This window comes from Kogia breviceps, chromosome 3 (genome assembly GCF_026419965.1).
Source record: "Kogia breviceps isolate mKogBre1 chromosome 3, mKogBre1 haplotype 1, whole genome shotgun sequence".
NCBI classification, from domain to species: domain Eukaryota; kingdom Metazoa; phylum Chordata; class Mammalia; order Artiodactyla; family Physeteridae; genus Kogia; species Kogia breviceps.
Window position 1 is genome coordinate 172,753,905 of NC_081312.1, and position 16,583 is coordinate 172,770,487.

The following is a 16,583-nucleotide window of genomic DNA, read 5'->3' on the forward strand; positions in this document are numbered from 1 at the left end:
GATTCTTTTAATGTGTTGTTGGATTCTGCTTGCTAGTATTTTGTTGATGAATTTTGCATCTGTGTTCATCAGTGATATTGGTCTGTAATTTTCTTTTTTTGTAGTATCTTTGTCTGGTTTTGGTATCAGGATGATGATGGCCTCATAGAATGAGTTTGAGAGTGTTCCTTCCTCTGCAGTTTTTTGGAAGAGTTTGAGAAGGATGGGTGTTAACTCTTCTCTAAATGTTTGATAGAATTCACCTGTGAAGCCATTTGGTCCTGGACTTTTGTTTGTTGGAAGATTTTAAATCACAGTTTCAATTTCATTACTTGTGATTGGTCTGTTCATATTTTCTGTTTCTTCCTGGTTCAGTCTTGGAAGGTTTTACCTTTCTAAGAATTTGTCCATTTATTCCAGGTTGTCCATTTTATTGGCTTAGAGTTTCTTGTAGTAGTCTCTTAGGATGCTTTGTATTTCTGTGGTGTCTGTTGTAAATTCATCTTTTTCATTTCTAATTTTATTTATTTGAGTCCTCTCCCTCTTTTTCTTGATGATTCTGGCTAATGGTTTATCAATTTTGTTTATCTACTCAAAGAACCCGCTTTTAGTTTTATCGATCTTTGGTATTGTTTTCTTTGTTTCTGTTTCATTTATTTCTGCTCTGATCTTGATTTCTTTCCTTCTGCTAACTTTGGGTTTTGTTTGTTCTTCTTTCTCTAGTTCCGTTAGGTGTAAGGTTAGATTGTTTATTTGAGTTTTTTTTTGTTTCTTGAGGTAGGCTTGTATAGCTATAAACTTCCCTCTTAGAACTGCTTTTGCTGCATCCCATAGGTTTTGGATCATTGTGTTTTCATTGTCATTTGTCTCTAGGTAGTTTTTGATTTCCTCTTTGATTTCTTCAGAGATCTCTTGGTTATTTAGTAGTGTATTGTTTAGCCTCCATGTGTTTGTGTTTTTTATGTTATTTTCCCTGTAATTCATTTCTAATCTCATAGCTTTGTTGTCAGAAAAGATGCTTGATATGGTTTCAATTTTCTTAAATTTACTGAGGCTTGATTTGTGACCCAAGATATGATGTCTACTGGAGAATGTTCCGTGCGCACTTGAGAAGAAAGTGTAGTCTTCTGTTTTTGGCTGGAATGTTCTATAAATATCAATTAAATCTATCTGGTCTATTGTGTCTTTTAAAGCTTCTGTTTCCTTATTTATTTTCATTTTGGACGATCTGTCCATTGGTGTAAGTGAGGTTTTAAAGTCCCCCACTATTATTGTGTTACTGTCGATTTCCTCTTTTATAGCTGTTAGCAGTTGTCTTATGTATTGATGTGCTCCTATGTTGGGTGCATATATATTTATAATTGTTATATCTTCTTCTTGGATTGATGCCTTGATCATTATGTAGTGTCCTTCCTTGTCTCTTGTAATAGTCTTTAATTTAAAGTCTATTTTATCTGACATGAGTATTGCTCCTCCATCTTTCTTTTGATTTCCATTTGCATGGAATATCTTTTTCCATCCACTCACTTTCAGTCTGTATGTGTCCCTAGGTCTGATGTGGGTCTCTTGTAGATAGCATATATATGGGTCTTGTTTTTTTATCCATTCAGCAAGCCTGTATCTTTTGGTTGGAGCATTTGATCCATTCATGTTTAAGGTAATTATCAATATGTATGTTCCTATTACCATTTTCGTAATTGTTTTGGATTTTTTTTGTAGGTCCTTTTCTTCTCTTGTGTTTCCCACTTAGAGAAGTTCCTTTAGCATTTTTTGTCGAGCTGATTTGGTGGTGCTGAGTTCTCTTAGCTTTTGCTTGTCTGTAAAGCTTTTGCTTTCTCCATGGAATCTGAATGAGATCCTTGATGGGTAGAGTAATCTTGGTTGTAGGTTCTTCCCTTTCATCACTTTCAGTATATCATGCCACTGCCTTCTGGCTTGTAGAGTTTCTGTTGAGAAATCAGCTGTTAACTTTATGGGAGTTCCCTTGTATGTTATTTGTCATTTTTCCCTTGCTGCTTTCAGTAAGTTTTCTTTGTCTTTCATTTTGCCAATTTGATTACTGTGTGTCTCAGCATGTTTCTCCTTGGGTTTATTCTGTATGGGACTCGCTGCACTTCCTGGACTTGGGTGGCTATTTCCTTTCCCATGTTATGGAAGTTTTCGACTATAATCTCTTCAACTATTTTCTCGGGTCCTTTCTCTCTCTCTTCTCCTTCTGGGACCCTATAATGTGAATGTTGTTGGATTTAATGTTGTCCCAGAGGTTTCTTAAGCTGTCTTCATTTCTTTCCATTCTTTTTGCTTTAGTCTGTTCCACAGCAGTTATATCCACCATTCTGTCTTCCAGGTCACTTATCTGTTCTTCTGCCTCAGTTATTCTGCTATTGATTCCTTCTAGTGTAGTTTTCATTTCAGTTATTGTATTATTCATCTCTGTTTTTCCCTTAATTCTTCTAGGTCTTTGTTAAACATTTCTTGCATCTTCACAATCTCTGCCTCCATACTCTTTCTGAGGTCCTGGATCATCTTCACTATCATTATTCCAAATTGTTTTTCTGGAAGGTTGCCTATCTCTACTTCATTTAGTTGTTTTTCTGGGGTTTTATCTTGTTCCTTCATCTGGTATATAGCCCTCTGCCTTTTCATCTTGTCTATCTTTCTGTGAATGTGGTTTTTGTTGCACAGGCTGTAAGATTGTAGTTCTTCTTGCTTCTGCTATCTGCCCTCTGGTGGATGAGGCTCTCTAAGAGGCTTGATGGGAGGGACTGGTGGACTAACCCAACCTGCTGGTGTTGGAAGGTCTCCTGCAGAGGCAGAGGGTGGCCGCGGCTCACCATGGGGACAAGGACACTGACAGCAGACATTCTGGGAAGTACTCCTTGGCATGAGCCCTCCCAGAGTCCCCCATTAGCCCCACCAATGAGCCCATGTAGGATCCAGTGTTGGGTTGCCTCAGGCCAAACAACCCTCCCTTATTTTTCTTGATGAGCCTGGCTAGTGGTTTATCAATTTTGTTTAATTCTCAAAGAACCAGCTTTTAGTTTTATTGAACTTTGCTATTGTTTACTTCATTTCTTTTTCATTTATCTCTGATCTGATCTTATGATTTCCTTCCTTCTGCTAACTTTGAGGTTTTTTTGTACTTCTTTCTCTAATTGCTTTAGGTGTAATTTTAGGTTGTTTATTTGAGGTGTTTCTTGTTTCTTGAGGTAGGATTGTTTTGCTGTAAACTTCCCTCTTAGAACTGCTTTTCCAACATCCCATAGGTTTTGGGTCATCGTGTTTTCATTGTCACTTGTTTCTAGGTATTTTTTGATTTCCTCAGTGATCTCCTGGTTATTTAGTAGTGTGTTGTTTAGCCTCCATGTGTTTGTATTTTTCACAGATTTTTTCCTGTAATTGATATCTAGTCTCATAGCATTGTTGTTGGAGGAGGTACTTGATATGATTTCAATTTTCTTAAATTTACCAAGGCTTAATTTGTGACCCAAGATATAATCTATCCTGGAGAATGTTCCATGAGCACTTGAGAAGATAGTTTATTCTGTTGTTTTTGGATGGAATGTCCTATAAATATCGATTAAGTGCATCTTGTTTAATGTATCATTTAAATCTTGTGTTTCCTTATTTATTTTCATTTTGGATGATCTGTCAATTGGTGAAAGTAGGGTGTTAATGTCCCCTACTATGATTGTGTTACTGTCTATTTCCCCATTTACGGCTGTTGGCATTTGCCCTATGTATTGAAGTGCTCCTATGTTGGGTGGATAATTATTTACAATTGTTATATTTTCTTTTTGGATTGATCCCTTGATCATTATGTTGTGTGCTTCTTTGTCTCTTGTAATAGTCTTTGTTTTAGTCTATTTTGTCTGATATGAGAATTGCTACTCCAGCTTTGTTTTGATTTCTATTTGCATGGGATAACTTTTTCCATCCCCTCACTTTCAGTCTGTATGTGTCCCTAGGTCTGAAGTGGGTCTCTTGTGGACAGCTTATGTATGGGTCTTTTTTCTGTATCCATTCAGCCAATCTATGTCTGTTGGTTGGAGCATTTAATCCATTTACATTTAAGGTAATTATCAATATGTGTGTTCCTATTACCATTTTCTTGCTTTTGGTTTGTTCTTGTAGGTCTTTTCCTTCTCTTGTGTTTCTTGCCTAGAGAATTTCCTTTAGCAGTTGTTGTAAAGTTGGTTTGGTGGTGCTGAATTCTCTTAGCTTTTGCTTGTCTGTAAAGGTTTTACTTTCTCTGTCAAATCTGAATGAGATCCTTGCTGGGTAGAGTAATCTTAGTTTTAGATTTTTCTCTTTCATCACTTTAAATATGGCTTGCCACTCCCTTCTGGCTTGCAGAGTTTCTGCTGAAAGATCAGCTGTTAACCTCATGGGATTCCCTTGTATGTTATTTGCAGCTTTTAGTTTAGCGCTTTTAATATGTTTTGTTTGTATTTAATTTTTGACAGTTTGATTATTATGTGTCTTGGCATGTTTATCCTTGGGTTTATCCTGTATGGGACTCTCTGTGCTTCCTGGACTTGATTGACTATTTCCTTACCCATGCTAGGGAAGTTTTCAACTATAATCTCTTCAAATATTTTCTCAGTCCCTTTGTTTTTCTTCTTCTGGGACCCCTATAATTCAAATGTAGATGCATTTAATGTTGTCCCAGAGGTCTCGGAGGCTGCCCTCAATTATTTTAATTATTTTTCTTTATTCTGTTCTGTGGTAGTTATTTCCACTGTTTTATCTTCCAGGTCACTTATCCATTCTTCTGCCTCAGTTTTTCTGCTATTGATTTCTTCTTGAGAATTTTTAGTTTCATTTATTGTATTGTTCACCATTGTTTGTTTGCTCTTTAGTTCTTCTAGGTCCTTGTTAAACATTTCTGTGTTTTCTCCAATCTATTTCCAAGATTTAGATCAACTTTACTATCCTTATTCTGAATTCTTTTTCATTTAGACTGCCTGTTTCCTCTTCATTTGTTTTGTCTGGTGGGTTTTTACCTTGCTTCTTCATGTGTTGTGTATTTCTCTGTCTTCTCATTTTGCTTAATTTACTGTTTGGGGTCTCCTTTTCACAGGCTGCAGGTTCGTTTTTCCCTTTCTTTTTGGTTCCTGCCCCCAGTGGGTAATGTTGGTTCAGTGGGTTTTGTAGGCTTCCTGGTGGAGGGGACTGGTGCCTGTGTTCTGATGGATGAGGCTGGATCTTCTTTTTCTGGTGGGTAGGACTGCATCCAGTGGTGTGTTTTGGTGTGTGTGTCTGTGAACTTATTATGATTTTAGGCAGCCTCTCTGCTAATGGGTGTGTTTGTGTTCCTGTCTTGCTTGTTGTTTGGCATAGGGTGTCTAGTACTGTAACTTGCTCGTCATTGAATGGAGCTGGGTCTTCACATTGAGACGGAGATCTCTGAGAGAGTTTTTGCCATTTGATATTATGTGTGGCCAGGAGGTCTCTGGTGGACCAATGTCCTGTACTCGGCTCCCCCACCTCAGAGGCTCAGGCCTGACACCCAGGTGGAGCACCAAGACCCTGTCAGCCACACAGCTCAGAAGAAAAGGGAGAGAAAGAAAGAAAGGAAGGAAGGAAGGAAGGAAGAAAGAATAAAGTTATTAAAATAAAATATAACAAATATATTATTAAAAATAAAAAAATTTAAAAAGTAATAGAAAGAAGAGAGCAACGAAACAACAAATCCACCAATGATAAGAGGCGCTAAAAACTATACTAAAAAAAAAAAAAAGATCCCCAGGACAAATGGTAAAAGCAAAGCTATACAGGCAAAAATCACACAAAGATGCATCCACATACACACTCACAACAGGGGAAGAATGGAAAAATATGTATAAAGAAAAGGAGGAGAGCAACCAAATCAATAAACAAGTGTACCAGTGATAATAAGCTCTAAATACTAAACTAACATAAACATAAAACCAGAAACAGTTAGATGCAGAAAGCAAACCCCAAGTCCACAGTCACTCCCAAAGCCCACCAGCTCAATTTTTGGGTGATTCGTTGTCTATTCAGTTATTCCACAGATGCAGGGTACATCAGTTTGATTGTGGAGATTTAATCCACTGCTCCTGAGGCTGCACAGAGAGATTTCCCTTTCTCTTCTTTGTTTGCACAGCTCCTGGGGTTCAGCTTTGGATTTGGACCCATGTCTTTGTGTAGGTCACCTGAGGGCATCTGTTCCCACCCAGGCATTACGGGGTTAAAGTAGCAGCTGATTTGGGGGCTCTGGCTCACTCAGGCCAGGGGGAGGGAGCGGTGCAGAATGCGGGGTGAGCCTATGGTGGCAGAGGCTGGCGTGGCATTGCAACAGTTTGAGGCATGCTGTGTGTTCTTCCGGGAAAGTTGTCCCTGGATCATGGGACCCTGGCAGCGGCGGGTTGCACAACCTCCTGGGAGGGGAGGTGTGGATAATGACCTGTGCTTGCACACAGGCTTCTGGTAGCTACAGCAGCAGACTTAGCATTTCATGCCCTTCTCTGGTGTCCATGCTGATAGCTGTGGCTCATCAGGCACAAGGCCAAGACACCCTGTGTCCCTTGCCTTTAGTGGCGAGTGCTGTGCAAAATGAGAACCCCAGCTACCAATAACACATCCAATTTGTTGTGGTTATTCAGGTGTCATTAGTTACTATAGAGAAGTTTCTAGTTTATTTATTATAATTTTTTTTTACATCCCTGTGTCTCTCTCTTTTTTCAATAACAACAAGAGCAACAAAACAGAGCCAAGAGTGCCTTTGAAGGGACTGAGTCACATTGACTAGATGCTGAAGTATGAGCTTGCTAAAGTCCCTCTGCATGCTTGTCTAAACTTTAAGGACTGAGATGAGACTCTTGTCTATGTATAAACTATATCAGTATTTATACATCTTTTCCAACTTTGAAACAGAGTGGATGGTAAAAGAGTCTTAAGCTGTCTTTGTCAGGCATTGTGCCTTCTTATATTTAACTGTCTCTGTCTTTCAGTCAAAGTCTTTATTAGTTTCATAATGGAGACTTGATGCTGGGCAGAGGAGAAACTTGCTGCTTGTAGGTTAAACCTTTTAAAATAACTTCTTTGGGCTTCCCTGGTGGCGCAGTGGTTGAGAATCCACCTGCAGATGCAGGGGGACACGGGTTCGTGCCCCAGTCGGGGAAGATCTCACATGCCGCGGAGCGGCTGGGCCCGTGAGCCATGGCCGCTGAGCCTGCATGTCCGGAGCCTGTGCTCCGCAATGGGAGAGGCCACAACAGTGAGAGGCCCGCGTACCACAAAAAAAAAAAAATAAAATAAATAAAATAAATAATAATAAAATAAATAAATAAATAAAATAACTTCTTTGCTTTTCTCAGCTGTCCATTCCCAAATAGCATACTATGGGTGTTGATGGTTAAATATGTGTAATAGATAAACATAAAACTTAAAATTCCCAAATATATTATCTCCAGGGCATTTCAGCTTCAGCAGAGGCAGTGAGGTTATTCACCTGCACACTTGAAAATGCAGCAGTATCTTCAGCCAAAACAGATGCACGTGTAGCATATTAATTTGTTTCTCAAAATACTTTATTGCTGACATGAAAACAGTGCTTCTACCTTAAAGGCTTTGTAAAAATTTAGGAAATCCTCTGACTATCTTGGGATCCTTTGGCTACAACAGTCTTTAAGATTGCAGGTATGTTTTAGTTCTATCCTGTCAGCAAGTGAACAGATGTTCATTTGCTTTTGTTGAGCTGGGCCACAGAGGTGTGCTGTGCTTGGAATATTGCCTGCCACCATGTAGTAGCTCTTTCCTAAAAAGCTTTAGCAAGAGGCTTATTTGAGGGCATTTTGTAATCATCGTCTTCAGGCAATATCTGCTGCCTCATCAGTTTACAGGCCTCCGAGAATTATTCTGTTTTTTGCAATTTCTCCTCCATTCTGCCTTCTGATAGTTTTAACGCCATTTATGCTTCCTTTAGAAATACCCAAATAGATTTTAATCCCAGCTGGACCCTGGCTTAGCATGGGTTTCTGAGAAAGCCTCTGGATCTGGCTCCTGTGTATGGGCTTTGTCACCTTCATCTGTAAAGGACTAGGTCCATTTCTTAATAAACCTGAATCATATGTTACTTTCTGAGAGAACAAACAAGGAATGGTGTTTACACATTTAGTCTACAAAGATGGCAGCATTTCAGAAAGTTTCTGAAGATGTTTAAGGAATAGCATCTAGCATTGATTGATTGCTTACTATGTGTAAAGCACTGCATTTAGTCCTTCATGTATATTATCTTACTGACCCTTCATGGCAGTCCTCTGAACTATAATTTATCCCACTGTTCATATTTGTATTATAAGCTTTAGAGAATAAGATAACCTACCGAATCCCATACAAGATTAGAACCTAGGATAGTTTGATTTCAGATCTCAATCATTTAGTCACTGAACCATGATAATTTTGTATCATGTTAAAGCAGTTATAAGGATTTATAAAATATAGAAAAAAATTCCAACCTCTAGATTTGGTCAGATCTAATGTGACTCATTAAATATTCTTTTGTCTGCTGTGTTAGAGGAAACATTACTATGCATTGCATGGTGCTAATTAACTGCAATCACATTTCTCAGAATTGCAGATATAAGCAATTAATTTTACTATTGTCTTCAAATATTCATAGAAGCAAAGAATATAGGCTAAATATACAGCAAAAATTTAGTCTCAAATTCAAGTGAAAAATTCCCTCACACATGATTTTTTCTGGTTCTTGAAAGGAGTTTACCTATTGGTTTTATGGGTAGGAAGGAATGAATACTATGTTACCAGTTATATCACCGACTGTGGTTTTCAAGTTGAATGTCTGGATTCTTGAGAAGTCAGTGCCTGAATTTTAAAAAGATACTGAAGCATTTTTAATATGCTACTATCTACTTGTTATTTCTTTGATATCCCATTTAGAAATGCCAGAGAGTTCACACCACTCTCCTATTCAGAAACATTAGGCTTTATTAATATGAACAAAAGATTTTACTATTAATAATAAACTGTTAACTTAATGTTACTATCAAACTTTTCAAAATCATAATATGAGAGACATTTTATCTTTTCATTCAAGAATACTTACTGTGTGAACACATGATGGAGAAAAGATTACTGTCATCTTTTTGTGTTTCACGTGTTTACATGAGAAATAATATTGAATGTGTACTACTAATTAAGAAAACTTTCACATGGTAACTATAACTACACGGGTTTCTGTTCATGTAGTTACTAGTGTAATCCAAGTGAGTTTATGTCCATTATTCACCTACCATCAAAGTTTCCTCTAAGATTTAAATCAAGTGTTCTGAGCCCTAAGCTTCACTTCAAAAGCCATCTTCTCTTAAAATGTTTGGTGTGAAAGGAATTTGTCTCATGTTTGTTGTTTGTTTGTTTATTTATTTTATTATTTTTAAACATCTTTATTGGAGTATAATTGCTTTATAATGGTGTGTTAGTTTCTGCTTTATAACAAAGTGAATCAGCTATACATATACATATATCCCCATATCTCCTCTCTCCCATCCTCCCCATCCCACCGCTCTAGGTGGTCACAAAGCACGAAGCTGATCTCCCTGTGCTATGCAGCTGCTTTGCACTAGCTATCTATTTTATATTTGGTAGTGTATATATATCCATGCCACTCTCTCACTTCATCCCAGCTTACCCTCTGCCCTCCCAGTGTCTTCAAGTCCATTGTCTATGTCTGCATCTTTATTCCTGTCCTGCCCCTAAGTTCTTCAGAACCATTTTTTTTTTTAGATTCCATATATATGTGTTAGCATACAATATTTGTTTTTCTCTTTCTAACTTACTTCACTCTGTATGACACTCTAGGTCCATCCACTTCACTACAAATAAATCAATTTTGTTTCTTTTATGGCTGAGTAATATTCCATCGTATATATGTGCCACATCTTCTTTATCCATTCATCCGTCGATGGACACGTAGGTTGCTTCCATGTCCTGGCTATTGTAAATAGTGCTGCAATGAACATTGTGGTACATGTCTCTTTTTGAATTTTGGTTTTCTCAGGGTATATGCCCAGTAGTGAGATTGCTGGGTCATATGGTATTTCTATTTATAGTTTTTAAAGGACTCTCCATACTGTTCTCCATAGTGGCTGTGTCAATTTACATTCCCACCAGCAGTGCAAGAGGGTTCCCTTTTCTACACACCCTCTCCAGCACTTGTTGTTTCTAGATTTTTTAATGATGCCCATTCTGACTGGTGTGAGGTGATACCTCATTGTAGTTTTGATTAGCATTTCTCTAATGATTAATGATGGTGAGCATCCTTTCATGTGTTTGTTGGCAATCTGTATATCTTCTTTGGAGAAATGTCTGTTTAGGTCTTCTGCCCATTTTTGGACTGGATTGTTTGTTTTTTAGATATTGAGCTGCATGAGCTGTTTATATATTTTGGAGATTAGTCCTTTGTCAGTTGCTTTGTTCGCAAATATTTTCTCCTATTCTGAGGGTTGTCTTTTCGTCTTGTTTATGTTTTCCTTTGCTGTGCAAAAGCTTTGAAGTTTCATTAGGTCCCATTTGTTTATTTTTGTTTTTATTTCCTTTTCTCTAGGAGGTGGGTCAAGAAGGATCTTGTAGTGATTTATGTCATAGAGTGGTCTGTCTATGTTCTCCTCCAAGAGTTTTATACTGTCTGGCCTTACATTTAGGTCTTTAACCCATTTTGAGTTTATTTTTGTATATGATGTTAGGGAGTGTTCTAATTTCATTCTCTTACGTGTAGCTGTCCAGTTTTTCCAGTACCACTTATTGAAGACACTGTCTTTTCTCCATTTTATATTCTTGCCTCCTTTATCAAGACTAAGGTGATCATATGTGCATGGGTTTATCTCTGAGCTTTATATACTGTTCCATTGTTCTATATTTCTGTTTTTGTGCCAGTACCATACTGTCTTGATTACTGTAGCTGTGTAGCATAGTCTGAAGTCCGGGAACCTGATTCCTCCAGCTCCGTTTCTCTTTCTCAAGATTGCTTTGGCTATTTGGGGTCTTTTGTGTTTCCATACAAATTTTAAGATTTTTTTGTCTTAGTTCCATGAAAAATGCCGTTGGTACTTTGATAGGGATTGCATTGAATTGGTAGATTGCTTTGGGTAGTATAGTCATTTTCACAATGTTGATTCTTCCAGTCCAAGATCATGGTATATTTCTCCATCTGTTTGTATCATCTTTAATTTCTTTCATCAGTGTCTTATAGTTTTCTGAATACTGGTCTTTTGTCTCCTTAGGTAGGTTTATTCCTAGGTATTTTGTTCTTTTTATTGCAGTGGTAAATGTGAGTGTTTCCTTAATTTCACTTTCAGATTTTTCATCATTAGTGTATAGGAATGCAAGAGATTTCTGTGCATTAATTTTGTATCCTGCTACTTTACCAAATTCATTGATTAGCTCTAGTAGTTTTCTGGTAGCATCCTTAGGATTCTCTATGTATAGTATAATGTCATCTGCAAACAGTGGCAGATTTACTTCTTCTTTTCCTATTTGGATTCCTTTTGTTTGTTTTTATTCTCTGATCGCTGTGGGTAAAACTTCCAAAACTGTGCTGAATAATAGTGGTGAGAGTGGACAACCTTGTTTTGTTCCTTATCTTAGAGGAAATGCTTTCAGTTTTACACCATTGAGAATGAAGTTGGCTGTGGGTTTTTCATATATGGAGTTTATTATGTTGTGCTAAGTTCCCTCTGTGCCTACTTTCTGTAAGGTTTTTATCATAAATGGCTGTTGAATTTTGTTGAAAGCTTTTTTTCAAACGTTGAGATGATGTAATGGTTTTTATCCTTCAATTTGTTAATATGGTGTATCACATTGATTGATTTCCATATATTGAAGAATCCTTGCATTCCTGGGATAAACCCCACTTGATCATTGTGTATGATCCTTTTAATGTGTTGTTGGATTCTGTTTCATAGTAGTTTGAGGAATTTTGCATCTATGTTCATCAGTGCTGTTGGCCTGTAGTTTTCTTTCCTTGTGACATCATTGTCTTTCTTTTTGACATCTTTGTGACATCTTTGTTTTGGTATCAGGGTGATGGGTGACCTTATAGAATGAGTTGGGGAGTGTTCCTCCTTCTGCTATATTTTGGAAGAGTTTGAGAAGAATAGGTGTTAGATCTTCTCTAAATGTTTGATAAAACTCACCTGTGAAGCCATCTGGTCCTGGGCTTTTGTTTGTTGGAAGATTTTGAATCATAGTTTCAATTTCAGTGTTTGTGATTGGTCTGTTTATATTTTCTGTTTCTTCCTGGTTCAGTATAGGCAGGTTGTGTTTTTCTAGGAATTTGTCCATTTCTTCCAGGTTGTCCATTTTATTGGCATATCGTTGCTTGTAGTAATATCTCATGATCCTTTGTATTTCTGCAGTGTCAGTTGTTACTTCTCCTTTTTCATTTCTAATTCTGTTGATTTGAGTCTTCTCCTTTTTTTTCTTGATCAGTGTAGCTAATAGTTTATCAATTTTGTTTATCTTCTCAAAGAACCATCTTTTAGTTTTATTGATGTTTTCTATTGTTTCTTTCATTTCTTTTTCATTTATTTCTGATATGATCTTTATGATTTCTTTCCTTCTGCTAACTTTGAGGGGTTTTTTGTTCTTCTTTCTCTAATTACTTTAGGTGTAAGATTAGGTTGTTTATTTGAGATGTTTCTTGCTTCTTGAGGTAGGATTGTATTGCTGAAAAATTCGCTCTTAGAATTGCTTTTGCTGCATCCCATAGGTTTTGGATCATCGTGTTTTCACTGTCATTTGTTTCTAGGTACTTTTTGATTTCCTCTTTGACTTCAGTGATCTCTTGGTTATTTAGTAGTGTATTGTTTAGCCTCCATGTGTTTGTATTTTTTCAGATTTTTTCCTGTAATTGATATCTAGTCTCATAGTATTGTGGTTGGAAAAGATACTTGATACGATTTCAGTTTTCATAAATTTACCAAGGCTTGACTTGTGACCCAAGATATGATCTGTCCTGGAGAATGTTCCATGAGCACTTGAGAAGATAGTGTATTTTGTTGTTTTTGGATGGAATGTACTATAAATATCAATTAAGTGCATCTTGTTTCATGTATCATTTAAAGCTTGTGTTTCCTTATTTATTTTCATTTTGGATGATCTGTCCAGTGGTGGAAGTGGGGTGTTAAATCCCCCTAGTATGATTGTGTTACTGTTGCTTTCCCCTTTTATGGCTGTTAGCATTTGCCTTATGCATGGAAGTGCTCCTTTGTTGGGTGCATAAATATTTACAATTGTTATATCTTCTTCATGGATCGATCCCTTGATCATTATGTAGTGTCCTTCTTTGTCTCTTGTAATAGTCTTTATTTTAAAGTCTATTTTGTCTGATATGAGAATTGCTACTCCAGCTTTCTTCTGATTTCTGTTTGCATGGAATATCTTTCTCCACCCCTCACTTTCAGTCTGTAGGTGTCCTAGGTCTGAAGTAGGTCTCTAGTAGACCACATATATACAGGTTTTGTTTTTGTATCCATTCAGCCAGTCTATGTCTTTTGGTGGGAGCATTTAATCCATTTACATTTAAGGTGGTTATCGATATGTATGTTCCTGTTACCATTTTCTTAATTATTTTGGCTTAGTTATTGTAGGTCTTTTCCTTCTGTTGTGTTTCCTGCCTAGAGAAGTTCCTTTAGCATTTGTAGTACAGCTGTTTGGTGGTGCTGAATCCTCTTAGCTTTTGCTTGTCTTTAAGCTTTTGATTTCTCCATGGAATCTGAATGAGATCCTTGCTGGGTAAAGTAATCTTTGTTGTAGATTTTTTCCCTTTCATCACTTTAAATATGTCCTGCCACTCCGTTCTGGCTTGCAGAGGTTCTGCTGAAAGATCGGCTGTTAACCTTATGGGGATTCCCTTGTATGTTATTTGTTGCTTTTCCCTTGCTGCTTTTAATATTTTTTCTTTGTATTAATTTTTTGATAGTTTGATTAATATGTGTCTTGGTGTGTTTCTCCTTGGATTTATTCTGTATGGGACTCTCTGCACTTCCTGGACTTGATTGACTATTTCCTTACCAATATTAAGGAATTTTCAACTATAGTCTTTTCAAATATTTTTTCAGTCCGTTTCTTTTTCTCTTCTTCTTCTTGGACCCCTATAATTCGAATGTTGGCGCATTTAAAGTTGTCCCAGAGGTCTCTGTGTCTCATGTTTATTTTTGCATCTGTGTTAGGCCATACCTGATTTTTGTGATGTTGCCAAACTCCTAACTCCATTATCTGTGTTGTGATCTGCTTTTATTTTGCTACTTCACTATTCTTTTTTTTTTTTTTTTGGCCAAGCCCCACAGCATGGGGGATCTTAGTTTCCTGACCAGGGATTGTACCCTTGACCCCTGTAGTGGAAACACAGAGTCCTAACCACTGGACCACCAGGAAAATTCCCTTTTCTTTTCTTTATTTCACCTAACACAGAAAAAGTGAGGTGGGGATGTTTGGAAAACCTTATTTGCCAAAGTTTTGGAGAAAACAAAGAATGTTAATTGCTTTTCTTAGAAACATAACTACCATATTACAAACACTGCTTCTGACTATAGGGCCTCTCTTTTTAGAAAATTATCATGGTTTTCCACTTTCTTTAACTCATTCAACCTATCCCTCTTTTCAGGATCCCACCCAAAATCCCTGGAAAATCTTTTTGTTAAATACATTTAACTGGTGTGTCTCATTGTGCCTGGTGGGTCTTCTGTTTCCTAGACACACTGATCCATTAGTAATTTCCCTACAGTTAGAGAAATTGTCCTTTACCTAAGGAAAACATTTCCTCTTTCTGTGCCAGTGGGCTCAAAAGGCAGCCGATTTTCATACTAGCATTTCTTCAGTTGAATCGAATAAATACATATTGCACACTCTGGTGAGGAGAGGATTGAAGGTAAGAAGGTAATTTAAAATCTACTTCATTAGATCAGGTGTGAAGATATACAAGTGGAAACAGGGATGGAAAGGAGGGGGTGTTAATAGGTCCTGACTGATTGGACATGTGCCTGGAGGAAAAAGTCACTCCAAAGGTCATTTTAGAGTTTTGAGCACTGAAGTTTTGAGCAGTCTTCTGAAGTTTTGAGTGTCAGGGGAGAGGTCCAAGTTGAGGAGAAAGAATGTTATGAATCAGAAGTGACTTCATGTCATCGGAGTGAAAATATCTAGCAGGCTATGGAGATGTGGGAGGAGTGCTCAAGAAAGAGGTTGACATTCCTGATGTAAATTTGTCATCAGCCTGGGTGACAGTTAAAGCCCTGAGGATGAATGGGTTTGCAGGAAGGGTGTAGAGGAAAAAAGAAGAGACTGGTGATTAGTTAACACTTATTTCCACTTCTCTCTTTAAATGTGGCTGCTACAGGTATATGCTTAGTTTGGCAAGAACTAGGGAATATATCTATGTGAGAACGGTTTCAAGAAGAATAAAGTTAATCTGTAGAGAATAGATTTTTTTAAATTGGTAAACACTATTCATCCAATAGCTTAAATATTTTAATAACTATGTTATAGTAATAGCTAACACTAATGCCAACTATAAGCCAAGTGCAATTGTACATATAATAACTCATTAATCCTTACATAAACCTTATCATATAGGTAATAACTTATTATTTTTATCAGTACCTTTTTACAAAGAAAACTGAGGCGCAGAGATATTAAGTACCTTCTCCAAGGTCTTCTTGCTATGAAGTGGTGTATCTGGGATCTGAATTCAAGGAGTCTGGTTCCAAATACACACTTTAATCACTGTGCTATATTGGCCTCATATGAAACTATCCCTATGTAACAAACTTTGATAGACTTTTTCCAGCATGGTTCTGACTTATAATTAGTCACATGGTTATTCTGTTTTATGTGAAGAGGAGATGACTTTCTGAGGGCTATATATTGATGGTTTTCTGGACACATTATGGATGTTTCTTATATTTTTAATAGACTAGTATCTGGTTCAAGAAGAAAGGTATTAGTACATCTTGTTGTACAGAAACAAAAGAGAATGCAGCACAGAAAAATGCACACCATCTGTTAAGCTACGAAGCAGTGTGATGTTTTGGCATAATAAAATGTTTATATTATGAACAAGGCTGAGCAATGCACACAAGTTTAATGCATCCATGAATTAAGCCTCACACATCATTGGTATTCATTAGTGAAAGTGGGATAATACTTTCCACCAACACACCGATTTTCTATTGATTTAAGTAATTAGGATTACTTGATCTTTCCAAGTTTCTCAGATTTATTATACCAGAGTATTTCCTGGTGGAGACTGGGCTGGCTTCACATCACAATTTAAGATTCAGTCATTTTAACAATAAGTCACTGAACAACAATTTCCAGTCAATGTCCCAAGCTATGTCTAGATAATGGCAGAAAATGTGCGGGAGGATACCACAAGGACATCCAAGGCAGGACTGTGGGTAAAATTCAGAGAACCAGAGGTGGAAATGGAGCACAGATGAAAAATGCCAAGAATCAAGAGTTCAAGATGGAACATGGGTCCAAGAACTGGTAAATATTAAATAGTATGAATGCATACGAACCAAACTCAGGAGATGATATGGGGCAGAAACCAGGTGACTGTTGCT

The 16,583-nt window shown here is 37.2% G+C and overlaps 1 protein-coding gene across 1 annotated transcript in view; it reads left to right on the top strand.

The window, feature by feature from the left end:
- Nucleotides 1-16,583, top strand: part of MALRD1 (MAM and LDL receptor class A domain containing 1) — a 628,554-nt gene that overhangs the window by 43,593 nt on the left and 568,378 nt on the right. The gene's annotated exons all lie outside the window — the stretch shown is intronic.